Genomic DNA, 15682 nt, shown 5'->3' with positions numbered 1-15682 from the left:
AGACATTCAGCGCAGCCTCTCTAGCTGTAAAGTAAACTTTACAATGCATGTTAGGCTGCTCTGCTGAAAAACAGTTTGCAAAACTGCGTGAAGTAATACCATCAGTGAACTTCTGAAACTTGCTGCCACAGGAGGCTGTAGAGGCAGACAGTATCTGCAGATTTTAAAGGGATTAGAGAAAACCACGGACAACAGGTCCATCAAAGGGGTAGGCAGGAATGTACCCTCTAACATCTTTAATCCAATGATTATAGATGTTGGAGGCATTTGAAGGAAAAGGGCTGCAGAAGGTGGCTAGAGTCACACACTCCTCCTGGACAACAACTTTTGGGGGCAGGGTCAGGCACCCAGGCTGGATGAATGATTGGTCTGACCCAAACTGTATTTCTTAAGTCTGTCTTAAGTTTATCTCATAGCATTTTTAAATTTTTTTCTTTTTTTTTTTTTTTTACCTTGCAGTTGAATCCATTTTCAAGGCACTCAGACCTGACTGTACTTAATAGGAGTAGTGTGCTCCTGCCAGTATTAGGGGGAGCCTTATGGTGAATGATGCCAGCATGGCTGCAGGTGGCTTAAATATCAAAAATGCAATAGCAGTAGCAACAGCAGTACTGCCCACTTCATCCAGTTTTATGACACTTCTGGGGTTTCTGATAGAGTTCAGGACGCACACAGAATATGCAGAGACCTCATACAGCTGCTCTGATTTCTCTCTCCGTCTGGTGAGTCAAAGTCCCTCTCAGAGGAGATCTCTCAAGGACTACTATTTCTCTGATATTTCCTGATTAGCATTTCCAGGAGCAATTTTGCTTTATAAGGAAATTCAATGAATAGAGTTACTGATAAGCCTGAAACTTGCTTCCCATGTTTTCAAAAGTGACTGATGATTTTGAGTACCTCTGTTTGCAGCTGGACACTTTAGGATGTTTTAAAGAGCCCTCAATTTTAGAGGTCAGATATTCTACAGAGTGGCAAACTTCTGCCCTCTCTCCAGCACCTCAAATTGTGCACTCCTCTCTGCCAAGAAAGGAAACAAAAATCAACCACCTTTGGAAAAATCTAAAACTCAGATTTTGAGATGAAGCACAAGAAGAATTAAATTAGAGTTGCCAGAGAAGAAAAACTTCAATACATGCCTTCAGGTGAGCAGATACTTCAGTTCTGATGAAACACATGGCTTTATCTCAAACACACCTTTGACATTTCTAGTGTATGTGTTTGGGTGGGGATGGGTGTAAAACAGAGCACAGTTCCTGTAAAAAATGGAAGCAGACTTCAGAGCTCGATGGGAAACACATGGTGACACCAGATAAAAGAGACAGACAGAAAATAAAAAGAGCAAAAATTCTGCCAAAGGGGAAAATCACAACTTGCATCCTCTGCTTTGGAGATGGCTCAGCATGATTACAAGCATGCTGTGAATATGGCTGTTCTGATAAAAAAAAGTGTGCACCATTCATACAGGAAAGTTCTTCGTTGGGGGGTAAAATATTCTTAGCTTTTTTTTCCTTTCCCCCACAGCTAAGTAACTTTTGGGTACAACCAGCCATGCAACATGCAAAGCCCTGCCTACAAGCCAATACCCAAATGCACACCCTGATTCCTAAGTGCATATTCATTTGAACCACAGTGACAGCCTCATTTAGAAACAAATTAGGGGTTAACTAAGAAGTCCATGACAGAGGCAGAATCGAGTTTCCCTTTTCCCCTCACTGTCTGTTAGAATTAGGAAGTGTCTATGAGCAGTGTGTGTCAAGAATATGAACATGAGATGTCATTTCTCCTGCCTCTAATTGAAGCCAAGATAAATGAAGTGGAAAGGCGGCGTCCAATCCAATCAAAACATGAAAAAGGTATTTTGACATGTAAATTACAAACTTCCTGTGTATTTTGTCTCCCCAATTACACCCTCCCCTGTCATGTTTTTTTAAATTATATCTTAATCTCCCAGTCTCCTAATAATTATGTCATCATTCTTGGGCCTTGAACACTGTGTAATGGTATTTTATAGGATGTGCCATTCATTATTAACTAAACTCACTCTCTGTCCCCGGTGATGCTATTTCTCATGGTGTTCAAATATGCATTGTGTCAGTTCTCCCTTTGTAAATGTTAGGCCAGTTCCACTCACTGCTTCTTGATTAAATGGTATGGTGTAGGCAAGATACTTTCAGACAGTTTATTCTGCCCATCATTATTTTATAGGCATGCACACTGCCTAGTATTTTTTTAATGGAATGGGTGAATGGTTTCAAATGTAACTTCCTAGTCAGTTTGGATCACTGAAAGAGCTTCTTGGCTTTCATGGTGTAATTGACTGTATTTTCTCTCCACCTCTTGAAAGAGGAGACAGTATTGGCTCAAATTAAAATGCACAGTAAGGGATCGGGAAGAAGATCAATGCAGTATATAACTACACCTACATGAGAGTATTTCCATTGACTGTAACAGTTGTTACATCAGATCTAACAGAATGACACCAAGGATCAAATTCATCACATCTATATTTAGATGTTGTGAATGCTACATCTAAGGTAGCCGGCAAGACCAAAATAAGCACTCCTAGAATGCTATTCATCTCATTCCTTTAAACATCTATTTTCAGATTAGATTAATCATGTCTTAGAAGTGCCTTTTTCTCTCGGAACACTAGAACAGGGATCCTCATGACTTGTTCAAGCTGTACAGTCCACCAGAAAAGGAATCCCACCCCAAATGGAAAGGATCCTGTCCCTGGAGCTAAGGACTGCCACGGTAATGGGGGAGAGATGACTGCAGGGAGAAGGAGAATTAAGGTAAGTCTTGTGATTCTTGGTCTCGTTATTAATGCAATTCGTTACAGGTTATTGATGAACAGCACTAAAATAATAGTTGCTTAGGTTTCTGAGCAATGTCTATCTAGAATACCACCCAAACAATTAAAAATTCAAGAATGGTAGCTAATTAGACCCAATATCAGACATTGCATAAGCATGCCATAGTTTTCTGTTCTAGAGGTTATCAGACAAAAAAATGGGTTGCCTTTATGATGCAAAAGCAAATATTTAGTTAAATATAGCTAGGTCAGCAATATAACTTAACTCCTGATTTTGAGAGCACAGAAAGTGCTCTCCAGAGGTGACTTGCACATAAACAGCTGGAAAAATTACAAAGAAAATTACTAGCTTGACTGTATTTAAAAGTGATGTTAAACAACTTCTGTCTACACATAGAGTTTTATGTTCTCAATCAAGCCTTCAGTGAGGCAGAGAAGCCTCTGAAATGCTTTCATCCCAGACTTTCTGTTATTGAACACAGCATACACACAAGTCAGTCCTGTTCTTCAGCATCCACCTGCATGACAGGAATTTTGCCCTGGATTTGAACTGCTCGTCATCTTTGTCTAAGCTCTGTGTAAGTGAATAATGATCCCAGTATCAAAGATGCAGTTTGCAGATGAAAGTTTGGCTTTGGATACACCTGGGCGATCTCTCTTTATTTATTACCATAGCCAGTGAGAGCAACAGAGGAGCTGTGCAAACTCCTTCACAGCATGAGCTCAAAAGTGAAGGAAATGGAAACTCCTATTGAGTTTCAGCATCCTCTGTCTTTGCAAAAAGAGTTGTATCGCTGGAAGAGCTCTGGTCTACAGCTGCACAAATAAAAAGCAGGAGCCCTCTCTCCCTCTCTTGGCAAACATGCTGCCAGAGCTGGGTCCCACCTCATCAGGCCTGGGAACTGCCTCTTCCCGGGGCCTCCCGACAAAGACATCTCCTCTTTACTCTAGCAAGGACAAAAAGTATCCAGCTCAACAAAAACTATCAGTCACCCCAGACTCACTTCTTCCTGGTGTGTTTTCTTCTGTCATTTTCCCCAGATCTGTTGAGTAATATTTCACCTGATGCGAGACTGCTGTAAACAGGGCAATCTCCTCTTCCTTCACACAGGCTATGGAGGGTCCATATGTCTCTCCTCTGCTCTCCCTCCTCTACAGTGTTCTTTTTTTGTTGTTTTTACTGTTCCTGACCTCTCTGCTGTAAAAGCCTGCACTTCTGCTCACCTGTCTCCAAAGCACTCAAACAGTAACTTCTGTTAAATTAACCAGCAAGCTGGCTTTAAGACTTAAGTATCTAAGGACAGAGTTCACCTGCTGAGGAGATTCCACTGTTCTCAACCTGCTCTGTGCAGATGAGCCTACAGAGGCATTAAGGCTCAGAAAGCCCTTTGTAACCATCCATCCCCTGCCAGGAACTGGCTTTTTGTATATTCACAGCACAGCGTTGCTGCCCTGCTCATGATCTAGCACCTTGTGCACAAAGCCCGGCTTCCCTGGAGATAAGCAAGCCCTCATGTCCCATTGCAAAACACCTTCTCCAGCCTCAGCCCCAAAGCTTGGGCCCTCTCCTGTCAGGCATATCCAGAGGCACACACACCTTGCATCCAGTTCCTCAGGGAAGAGCTCGCCTTTCATGGGACTGGACAGTTGGTTTTACTGGAATTGGATTGAGACAACAGAACTGAATTGTTTTAGCCATCCTGTCATCTGAAGGTTCCCCTACCTGAACAGGAAGCAAGATTTATTGCATTTCCTTCACCTGAGCTTCTGCAAGTACCCATCATGCTTTCCACCACACTGCAGTTTTGTAGCACAGGTTTGCCAAGCTGTGTTAGTGTCAGTCCCAGATGTGCATACACACATGCATGTTTGCTCTTTGGAAAGGAACAGTGAGGTTCCTGCCAAGTTGGATTTAATCCATTAGTACAGGATGCTCCATGTTCATGTAGCTGGCCTTCTAGCGCTAGATATAAACAGGCATGGTAGCACCAGTCTCACCTTAATTAAAGCCACCTAAAATTACTGAGAGTCTTTTTCTTCAGTTGCACCATTCTTTCTGCACAGGGTTCATCTCTCCATCCAGGAAGGTTCCCACACAGACATAAACCTCATCCATCTCTTTGGGTTCTCCTTTAAGTACAACACACATCTCTACCCAGATGAAGCTATGGTTGGGGTATCATCTCTCCTCTCAGTACACGCAATAACACAAATTTACATCCAGTCAGAATAAGCTGGGTCAGTTTGTCTATGTCCAGCCAGTTTGTTATGCTTTTGTTTCATCAGCATAGTTTTTAAACAGATTTTTCTATTTTTTTTTATTTACGACAAAGACAATTCATTCACAAGATTATTAACCTAATAGATGCCAGAGCACACTTGTTCAGATATGGCAGAAAAACCCTTGACCTGTGTGTTGTGCCTTTAGATGGAAACACATGAAGAGAAAGTTTCCTGTAACAGCTTTTCTTGCGGCACAGCCAGAATGCATTTGCAGCCTGAGTTGCGCTGTTACGATATTACTTACACAGCCCGAGTGTCCCCATAAAAGTACTGCATGTACCAGGCAATGACTTTTTTTAGGCACTCTGTTATTCTGAAATGCCTTCGTGTGTCCTTCTCCCTTTCCACATCCTCTGAATATATCTGCACTTTAATGGATTTTGTCATGTGCAGCCTAAAGTGCTAAGCTCACTCAGTCGCAGTTTACCAGACCCCTTCCTGAGCAGTACTTCTGTATCGATAATAGAAATGCAGGCAGGCCCATCGACACCGAGCCAGTGCACCGCCAAATGGCTTAGCAGGATTTGTACCCAAGGCCAGCAGCGCTATGCAAAACACAAAATAGGTCCTCTTGGGCATGGAGAAAGACACTGCTGGTGAAAGACCTCCCCTGCCTCCCCCTCCAGCTCTCCACAGCTCCTGCAATCACATCACACGTCTGGCAGCAAACCCTCGGCACAGCCCCCGGAAAGGCAGAGTGCGCAAGAGGAGAGCACAAGAGAGGATTTCGCAAAATAAATGCAATAAGAGCTTGTACAGAGCTTTTTTCACAGAATTTCTTTCAGGGACACTAAACACATAAATAGGGGATATATATACACACACGTATATGTATACGCCCACATACACAGGCACACTGACCTCAACCCCTAACGTAACTGAGGATGAACAGCCGTTTCACATTATATCCCTACCTATCACAGCCTCCAACAGCAGAATCAGCCGTGTTGCAGAAATATGTTCACCAATACACAACAAAGAAAAATTCCACCATAAACGAGTCTGTGACAGCAGCCCCGGCTCCAAAGGGAAACCCCTGTGGCTGGAAGCCCAGGTTCACCGCAAAGAGCCACCCCCTCACCGGAGAACCACTGAGACCTCCCCTGGTCTCCTTTTGGCCACAGCATACCCAACCCTGGGCACTACAGAAGGGGCTCCACCTGCTCTGAAATTACAGGCCCCACTGCATAAACTTAAAAAATTTGCAGTTTTAATATGAGTAATTCTCAGCCCTCTACAGAAGGTCACTCTCCCCCTGCTAGTGGCCAAGGGCCTGAGGTGGCTGCCCAGACCCACCATGTGCTGAGGAAACAGCCTTTTCTGGCTCTTCTTTTTCTGTGACCTCTGATCCCAGATGATACTTCAGCCACAAAGATCCTAACCTTGCTTTACATTGCAAAAGCACATAAGCATGCAATAAAACAACACAGGAACTCACACCTCAGGCTTCTGATGACGAAGCCTTCCTTCTTGTGGATATGCTATTAGTGGTTTTCTTCTATTATTCATTCATACATTTGCATTGTAGCATTGATTTTAATTCATGGGTACATTTATTAGAGTGGACTTAAAAATAGATAATATTTCTTATATATTTTTATCAGTGAAGAAATTGAGAGAGGGAGGAAAAAAAATGTTGGTGAAGAAAATAGTCTTTTCCCCTTCACAATTTCATAAAGAAAAGCTGTCATTTATCAACCATTACCAAATACATAGATACCAAATACCCCACCTAATCCATAGGGTTTGGATTAGAATCCAGTTGTAACCAAAAAACCCTTTATCTTCATCAACATTACCCCTACAACAGTGCTTTTGCTAAAAAGAAGACATGAAGAGTGAAAATAGTGGATGCCAGTATCTCTGCAAATTCATCCTTTTCTTTTTTTTTTTTTTTTGTCTGCTATCAAATCCTTGATTTTAATTCCAAAGCACAGCATTCTAACACATACAAATTCAATACTACATCGAAAAGCAGATTTTGTTCCTACTGGGCCAGATCCTCTACTGATACAAATCAATACAGATCTCTGTAGCCTAAGTGCATTTACATTGTGAATCCAGCCCCTAGGATCCTTGAGCTTACATACAGGAAAAGTCTGCTTTTAATTAAAAAAAATAAAAGGCTTTGCAAATGTGGGCTTACAGAGGGATGGGGCCCCTTTGCAGGTTTATTCTGTTTTGTTTGTATTTTTGTAGCTGGAAATTCACGGCCAAACCAAAAGCCTGAATGGCCATTGCCTTGGTTGAAACATTCTCATGATAATTTCAGTTTTGGCAGCACCCATCTTCTGGGAAGCTTGTCCCAGTTTCACCAAACTCTTTGCCTTTGAGATAGGAAAGGAAACAATGTTTAAAACCCGTTGTTTTGATATGTACAAGCCAGAACTGAACTACAACTGTTTTGTTTGGCAATTTCCTTTAATTTTATGTTAAATGATTCAAACCATCCTTAAAAGCAAAGCATTTATGGAACAAAACAGTTGTTTTGGAGAGAAATAAAACATTTATTTTGACACAAAAGAGTCTGCTCCTTCCCTTTCACTGTTTGATTTCCTAACTTTTTTTTTTATTTTGCTTCAAAAAAACCCATATTTATTTTAATTTTTTTGCACTGCCAAAGAACAAAAATAATCAATTATTCACACTGCTCTAGATAAACCATGCATAAATCATGAATAAAAACATACATTAATTCCCTCCACTGTAAACTACTATTTGGTGAAAAGTAAAACATAACAGGAGTCTAAACTTATTCTCTGCCTCCCTTTGTCTTGTTTTTCACTTACAATTCAAGTATAACAGCTTGGATCTTGGGACAACCTTAGAGCAGCTACACTCCTTCCGTGTTGTTATACTACCATCTACTGATAAAAGGATGCTACTTCTCTGGGATCTTATCTCCTGTCTTAGTCACCTTGGTGCAACAAGCAATATTTCAACTCAATCAGAGCTTGAAAATGAGCATTAACTGCTACTTCAAGCATTATCACCTGAACGCTCTTTTCTGCAATACGAACATATTCACAGAGTAATCAGCTGCACTCCAGACCCCTTGTAGAAAATGAGGTATTGGGGGATTTATATTTGTTACTTCCTTTGTTTCTTTCAAGGGAAAAAAGCTAAGGGGTGGGAAATGATCATCAAAAGCTTTTTGTCAGCTTGAAGGAAGGAGGCTGGGTTGGTCTTTTACTAAAGTGAGGCAACATTAAATTGCTAGTTTAAAAGAAGCTTAAAAATGCACTACATTTAAAAACAAAACAATAACCAGATTAGTCCTATAAAATATTAATTGTTCCCCGTTACTAACAGCAGGAAAGGCAGTAGCTTAGCTTTTTGCAGTGTTCCCACACCCCTCTAGGGGGTTCTCCATGCTTCCAGCAAGCTGTACCCCGTCAGCATCCAGGAAAAACAACTCATCTGGGATTACTGTTCTGTTTGACTAAGGAATGGAGAATAGAGAGAAGAGCTGAGGACTCTTTGCAAAGTCTCCGGATGAAACAATTGTAAGTGGCAGTTAATTTCATATCCTTTGCCCTTCTCAGGTATACCCAAAATAGAAAGAGTGGCAAGGCACCTTTTATTTTAATCAGTGTGCTACAGTGATTTGGGGCTAATTAGATGTTAGTAATTAAGAAAAGACTGCTGTGACGGATGTTTTTACAGGTTGCATTGTTGATTCAAGAAATAAGATTGTTCACCTTTAAGTATTGTCAGTCACATTACTTTAGCTGGGAAGAATTAAATGTCAATTTTATCTTGCTTCATCACTGCTCTTTAATCAATGTCGATGCATCACTTCCCCTTATCATTCCTCCATCAAACAATGATCTGGAAATCTGACACTGAGCTTTCCAACAGTAGCTCAGCTAATTAAGAACTTTGGTATTCCACCTTCCATCTTTTAAAGAAAAGTAAGAAAAGTGCCAAAGAGACTCTTGCTTTCATGTGGAAAAGCATCAGCAGGAGGGTAATAATAATTATTAAAATGACTGACAGCTCAGGCTATGCTGTGATTTGGTCCAGCCCTGTAGTCCTGTAGTCAGAGAAAGGTAAAAGCTAAGAAAAGTCAGACCCTGAATTAATACAGTGAGTAAATGGGATTTTAGGAAAGAAAACAGCTTTCTACCCTCAGACTACAGGAACAAACCAAGATCATCTTGTAACCTAGAAAGATGCTGGTATTTATCTTTGCATCTAACCCTTTCAGCATGGTAGCCATATCCTCATTAAATCACTGGGTGTGCTAAAGATCAGCCAAAGGAGCACTTGGAGCCTTTCCAAAGCAGTCAACCACGGACAGTGTCGGCCACCAGCAAGGAATTAAAAGCTGGGCTGAGCTATATCCAGGTAGGTTTACTGGATTTTCCTGCACACAAGCAGAAGAGACCGTTTAATACTTGTACTGCCATGAATTCTGGGAGTCCTAAGCGCAGATTAAGATCCCAGTACTCTGGGGGCTGCACAAAATGACAGCCCCAGTCCCGCAGATATCACAGCCTGAGCGTGATAAATATAAACACCATGTGGAGGCAACCTGCATGTGGCAGCGCATGAAAAAAATGGGAAAAAAAGTAAAAGCAATGAAGGATTCTTGATCGGTACCATGCCACTGTTCCTCTGTCTTCAACAGGCTTTTAGTGGGAAAGCAAGAAAAGAAGCGTAATTTAAATATTACAAAAAATAGGTACTTTTGAAGATATTCACTACCTTTCCTTGAGACCATGGGGAGCTCGTAAGGCCAGATACTGCAAACGTGTTTGCTGGAAAACTTCACTAGTAGAAATCAATTAGTTGTGGCCTGTCAGAAGTGGGCATAGATTTGTCAATACTGAGTAAGAGTGATAAGCAGGATGGATATGGGCTGTGAAGGCTCTTCAATAAAGAGACGGTCAGGACTAGCAATGAGGACTCAAGAGGCAGAGGCAGGTCAAAGCCTCTTGGACGTGGAATCCGGCAGCAAAGCAAATCTGGGCAAGAAATCTGTTTGTTTCTGCTGTGCTTCTGGAAGAGAAATATTAGGTGCATTTTCTGAATATAAGCGAGAAGAACAACCAAGGCATATATTTGGCTGATATCAGTGTTTTCCTATTCAACTGCAAACAGTATCAGAGGTTCAAATTTGGTTGGTCTAACTCCTCAGAGGTGGGGGAACAAAAGCACACGCACTTGGCACAAACCATTGCTTATATTATCTCACCCAAAAGACCTGTAGACCTAACAATTCAAGCAGACTCTGAAGGCTTTCACAGGATTATTCATGTGAGAAATAATTTTTTTTTGCATCAGAATGAAGAATCAGAACTCCAAATATATTTTAAGGACCAGATTTCCACTGAAAGATGAAGAAAAGACAGAAGTGGCACTCTTTATCTCCCTTTTCAAGGCCAGCATTTTCTTTGAGAATATTTTTTAGGGAAAAAGTTGCTATTGAGTAAACCATGCTTCTTAGAATGCTCATCACCCATCTCAAAGTCCTCTCCTAGCTCCAAAGCAGGTACGCGCAGCAGTTCCATCCTGAACCAGCCCTCATCCTAAGTCTCTGATTCAAGCAGGACTCCAGGCAATTCTAGCTCTGGAGGCCCCCAGTTCCCAAAACCAAACACACAGCAGGGCATGGTAAGCCCCCTCTCAGCTGTATTTAAAATCCATCGAATTACAATATGCTTGCAGGGCAGCTCAGATTTCCCAAGTTTTGAACCTTTTAATTTTTTTCAGTCCATGAGTGGGACATCTCAGGGATAAAATGCTGAATGGAGGCACTGAGAGGGTACATTCAAGTCTTAGCACGGCCACACACATCTTCTGAGACTGCTGGTAAATCACTTAATTTCTCAGGACCTCAGCCTCTCATCTGGCAAATGAAGGTTCCTTAATGTGTAGATTTTGTGAAGATCAATTCTTTAGTATCTGTGGAAAGCATCATTAGAGTATCTACAAAGGGATCTTGGTAATACTGTTGTGTCTTCAGTACCACATTATGGTATGCACTTTTCCTGGAGCACAGTAACCTTGATTCTGCAAACTGTGTAAGCATATACTTAAAGTTTAGCTGATTTTTCAATGGCTTGCAGAATCAGTGCTCATACATCCATCACAGATATATCCAAACACACAGCTGATGAAATAAATATCTTCTTAGTGTTCATATTATCATCCAGTGTTTTGGGGCCATCTCATAAAGGCTCTTACGTGCAACAATGCCTAAGCAAAATGGGTTGATTTAAGAGGGCTGAGGGAACACTTAGCAGAGAATTTCCTGGCTTCAGTTAGTTGCAGTCAGAGCATTAAGATTATATTTCAGTGTCAGTATATTGTTTTTATTTGCTTTATTAAATTTGCTTTAACTTGCATTGACATTTTCTTTCCCTTGTTACTCAATCTCTCAGCTGTAAAGATTCCATTTGCTGAATTGTTTTGCCATTTGTATCAAAATAAAAGTTAATGCAATAGGAATTTTTAAGGGTTTTTTTCCATCAAGAAGTGAAATCAAGCCCCAGATGCTGCTGCTGCTTGACTTCCAGTCCCAGCTTGGGCAGACTAGTCAGAAGCTTTTGATTCAAAGGCAGCTGCACCACCAATACACAGAATCTGTCCTTCCAGAACACACAGTTACTGCAGTTGGGCACCACTGGCTACAACCAAAGTCCTGTTTAAATTCACCACCCCTGTCTTGCAGATGGAGCAGTAGTAGTGTTAGCAACAGCACTGCTGAGACTGATTGCAACTATGGACAAGATCACATAATGCCAAGTTTCCTAAAGATAACTGTGATTTCAGCACATGCAGCATTGCACCTGTAAGTATTGTGGGGGGGCTAAGTGGTGGTGTTTTAGGATTTGCTTACTGGAAACTCACTTGGAAAAATCAATGCACATTTAAGTCATATACTGGTGTACAGTGGTACATCTCTGCTTTATACACCAGTCAGATAATTTGGTTCTGCAAAAAACATTATTTTCAGCTTTTCAAAGGCAAAGGCAGTTAAAGTTTCAGATTTGATTGTAAACAAGTGTCCAAAGAAGAGAGGGGAAACATCCAGATCAAACAGAGCTTTGTATCAAGCATACCATTGTTCTAAAGTATCTAGACTTTGTATAAATAAGTTAAACCAGCACACTGACCTAAAACACACTTCTGAGACACTGCACAAGGCTTTGCAGAGTCCCAGGAACTGATCCTGTAACGTAGGAGGGGTTGTAACACAGGGTTATAGCAAGGGTTACTGCGCTTTCTATCAGGGCTCTTTCGCATGTGGGATTCCTTTGGGGTCCAGTCCCCAGCTCCAGGACTGCGCACAGGTGGGATGTGGCACAGGGTATGAAATGCTGCACTGCCACTGGGAGCAAAGAAAAGTCGGTCTTGGCATAACCTGTAAAATAGAGCATGGTAGGGTAAAGCCAGTCTGTGTGGAAATCAGACCTTTGCCCTTCCAAGTGATAGGGGACAAGATTTAGGTTTTGGGCTCTCTCTTCAATATTCAGGGAAGGGCATGACTCCCTGGCAAAATGCCCTGGCATGGGAGGTGAGTGAAATAGCTTACACTGGCTAGCTGGAATCATCTTGTCTGTGCAAGAGGAGAGGAGAAATTGGTCTCATGCCCGTAGGTTGACCCAGGTCATGTGCAGTTCTCACCAGGATATTCCCACCTCACATAAATCCTCCTCAGTGACAGAGGAGTCCAACAATCTGGCAACGCCACTGTGCACTCAGTGACCTTATTTTGAAACCCCAGGCTCCAGAGACCTGTGGAGATATAACTTCTCTCCAGAGAGAGGACCCCAAACGGTCTTTATTCTGTATCAGAGACTCACTGTACATGTGAATACAAACCACTGATGCAAGCAGAAACGTTCACAGAAAAACTACCAATATTTCTCTCCTTTCTTTGTGCGCAGGGGCTGCTGAACTCCTGGAGAGCTGGTGATCTCCTGCACTATCAATGCTGAAGTGTAACCCAGAGACATAGGGGATGAGCAAGGAACAACCCACAGCTTTCTGGTCTTTGCAGATACTGAGTAAATTGGACCTGTAGCTTTGTTCCCAATGTGCAGAGATTACACAATTTACTTGGCCAGCTGTACAGTTTGGGTCTTCTTCAGTTCAACTCAATCCCCAATCCACTAGCAATAAATCCTGTGGTAATCGGTATTCAAGACACTACAGTGGGAGAGACCCAAGCTTTTGAAGACAGAAAGACCAATTAAAGTTAACTTTTTATTTTCTATGGATATTTTCTGGCTTGGGGGGTAGGGAGAGGGAAGGGATATTATTAAAGGATGGCCAGGATTTCTAATGCTAAAGAATCAACCCCATGAATGGGCACCAGTGCTATGGAGCACCAAACTCCATGAGCATTAAGTGCTTCATCAATGCTGTGTCTTTAACCCATAGTGCAAACATTTGATATGCTTCAGGCACAGCATTTCACTGTCACATTTGCCTGGGATCATGCCCAGAGGAGCAAACCACAGCTCCAGCCTCTGCTCTTTGCTCTGTTAATGCTGGCACCCGTCCCAAGGACGCAGAAGTCCTGACACCAGTGTCAGGAAGCCACACAAATAGGTCAAACATCAAGTGATCCTTCTAAAAGAAATCACTGCAGGTGCCTTTCATTCACCTTCTGCTTCCTGGACCTTGAGGGCACACTTGCTTTATGTTGCTCAGCTTGCTTTCTCAGCTCTAGAAACCTGTGCTTTTTAAAATGAAAACTGCAACTCTAGTTCCTTCTTTTCCTTCCAGCAGCTACAACTTTAAGAGAAAGACCAAATATTGCAGTGAAATTTCCAGGGTTGGCAGTGGTTTGTCTCTGGCCCAAGGCTGTCCAGGCAAGCACTGATCTGCAAGCCATGTCATCAAGTTGGCTGTGAACAACTGCCTACATGGGCATCTGCACAGGAGCTACACGTATAAATACAGCAGTTCCTTTCAACCTGCAGTTGAAGGCATTTGGGTTTGCACCATCTCAAGGATGGAGTTTTCTTTTGCAACTCCCGTAAGAAGGTTTATTTATAAAATGCTTTTTGCTAGTAAGGCCTGCCAGGAGGAATTACTGGTCTTTTTATGTCATGGTCTAAAGCGCTGATCAGATTGTCACAGACCCAAGGCACCAGCCCCTTTGGAAAAGGACTCATGCCATGATGTATGGTAATAAATACCCACAAATGCTGCAGGAAAGCAGTGTCAAATTTATTAGGAGGGCAAAACTGTCAACATGCCTGCTAGGCTACTCCTACATGTTCCCTGCAGTGAAGATCATTTCCAACCCATTAAAGGCTTTTTAGGACCCTGATTCAGACCCAGCATAACCCTGTGTAGCACTAGGCCATTCCCAACACCCGTTGCCCTAGCTCTCCCCTGGGCAGTGCTGGGAGGATGGCAGCCAAAGAAAGGGATTGATTTTACTGCTTTAAGGGAGTGTTCGTACCCCTACTCTTAGCCATCTCTTTATAAGGGCCAGAAAATCCCTCCTGGTCATTGCTGGACTGAGCCCAGTAACTTTAGCACAGGGCTCTCCAGCCTCACACAGCAAAGTGTAGCCCAGCCCACAGTAGAGTTCAGCTTTGTTTTCCCCTTTACAAAGTGCCAATGGAGAAAAACAAACAAACAAAAAATCCATTTCTCAAGCAGCCTAAGCAAAGAGCTCCTTCTCTTCTCCTCACTCTTTGTAGAGCAACCCAAAAGGTGAGAACCTCGCTCAGGCCCTGTTTGCAGCCTGTCCTGCAGGGCTGTTAGTGAATTTGGGCATGGGGATAGCCTCTAGCTATCAAATTAGACAGAACATAGACCTGCCCAGAGCACCCCAGCACTGTATTATGGACATTTGGTTCAGACCAAGTCTACCGCCTCCTGCTTTGTTGACCACAGCAGTCTAGACATTGCAAGTATGACATGCCACTTTTTCTACACTAATAAACCCATAAGGGCAGGGAAGGCTGCACGAAAAATGAGAACTACCAGAGCAGAACAGCCCCTGAGTTTTTGTTTATCGCAGACTAATTAAAACAAAAAGTATACCATAACTCAACCCTTAATAATAGGTAACCAGATGTGTCATTACTTGACCATGCTATATTGCAGCATGTAAAGGTTGTAAGATTATTTTTCAAAGCACTGTGCCACAGCTAAGGGTTTCCTAGCACTTTTATAACAAACTTAGCACCTGAAGGAATTTTACCTACCAAGGCTAAAGCAAGACATTGCTAAACCTAATGCACACAGTTCCTCAACCCAGGAATGAAAACGTTAGCATATGACATCATTGCACAGCACACTGTAAGACACCATTACTATTAATAGGAGATACTTCCTCAAAAGATCATTTTTCTGTTGTATTATATAAAATGTCCTGAATAAGGAAAACAGTGCCAAAATGCCAGTAGTGGGCAGTTCTTATTTTTTTGTGCAGAGAGTTTACTCAGCCCCACCCAAAGCACAAACAAAACCTCAGTGTTTACAAAGGTAATAAATATTATAGTGTGAGCGATTTACCCAATTGCCAAAAGGACCAGGAACAAAAGTAAAAGGACAGCACTAAAAAAAGTCCTAGGCCTAAATTCAATAAAGCCTGTAGGCTTCTAACAC

General features: G+C 42.1%; 1 long non-coding RNA gene across 1 annotated transcript; it reads left to right on the top strand.

The window, feature by feature from the left end:
• The first annotated feature begins 2655 nt into the window (after positions 1 to 2655).
• Positions 2656 to 13292, top strand: LOC142038497 (uncharacterized). The gene is made up of 3 exons (XR_012652579.1): positions 2656 to 2795; positions 11778 to 11897; positions 12997 to 13292. It is a non-coding gene; the product is annotated as an uncharacterized LOC142038497 (long non-coding RNA).
• Positions 13293 to 15682: the final 2390 nt, after the last annotated feature.

This window comes from Buteo buteo, chromosome 13, assembly GCF_964188355.1.
Source record: "Buteo buteo chromosome 13, bButBut1.hap1.1, whole genome shotgun sequence".
Taxonomy (NCBI): domain Eukaryota; kingdom Metazoa; phylum Chordata; class Aves; order Accipitriformes; family Accipitridae; genus Buteo; species Buteo buteo.
The sequence above is the reverse complement of the archived record's forward strand: the minus strand, read 5'-3'. Positions and strand labels throughout refer to the sequence as shown.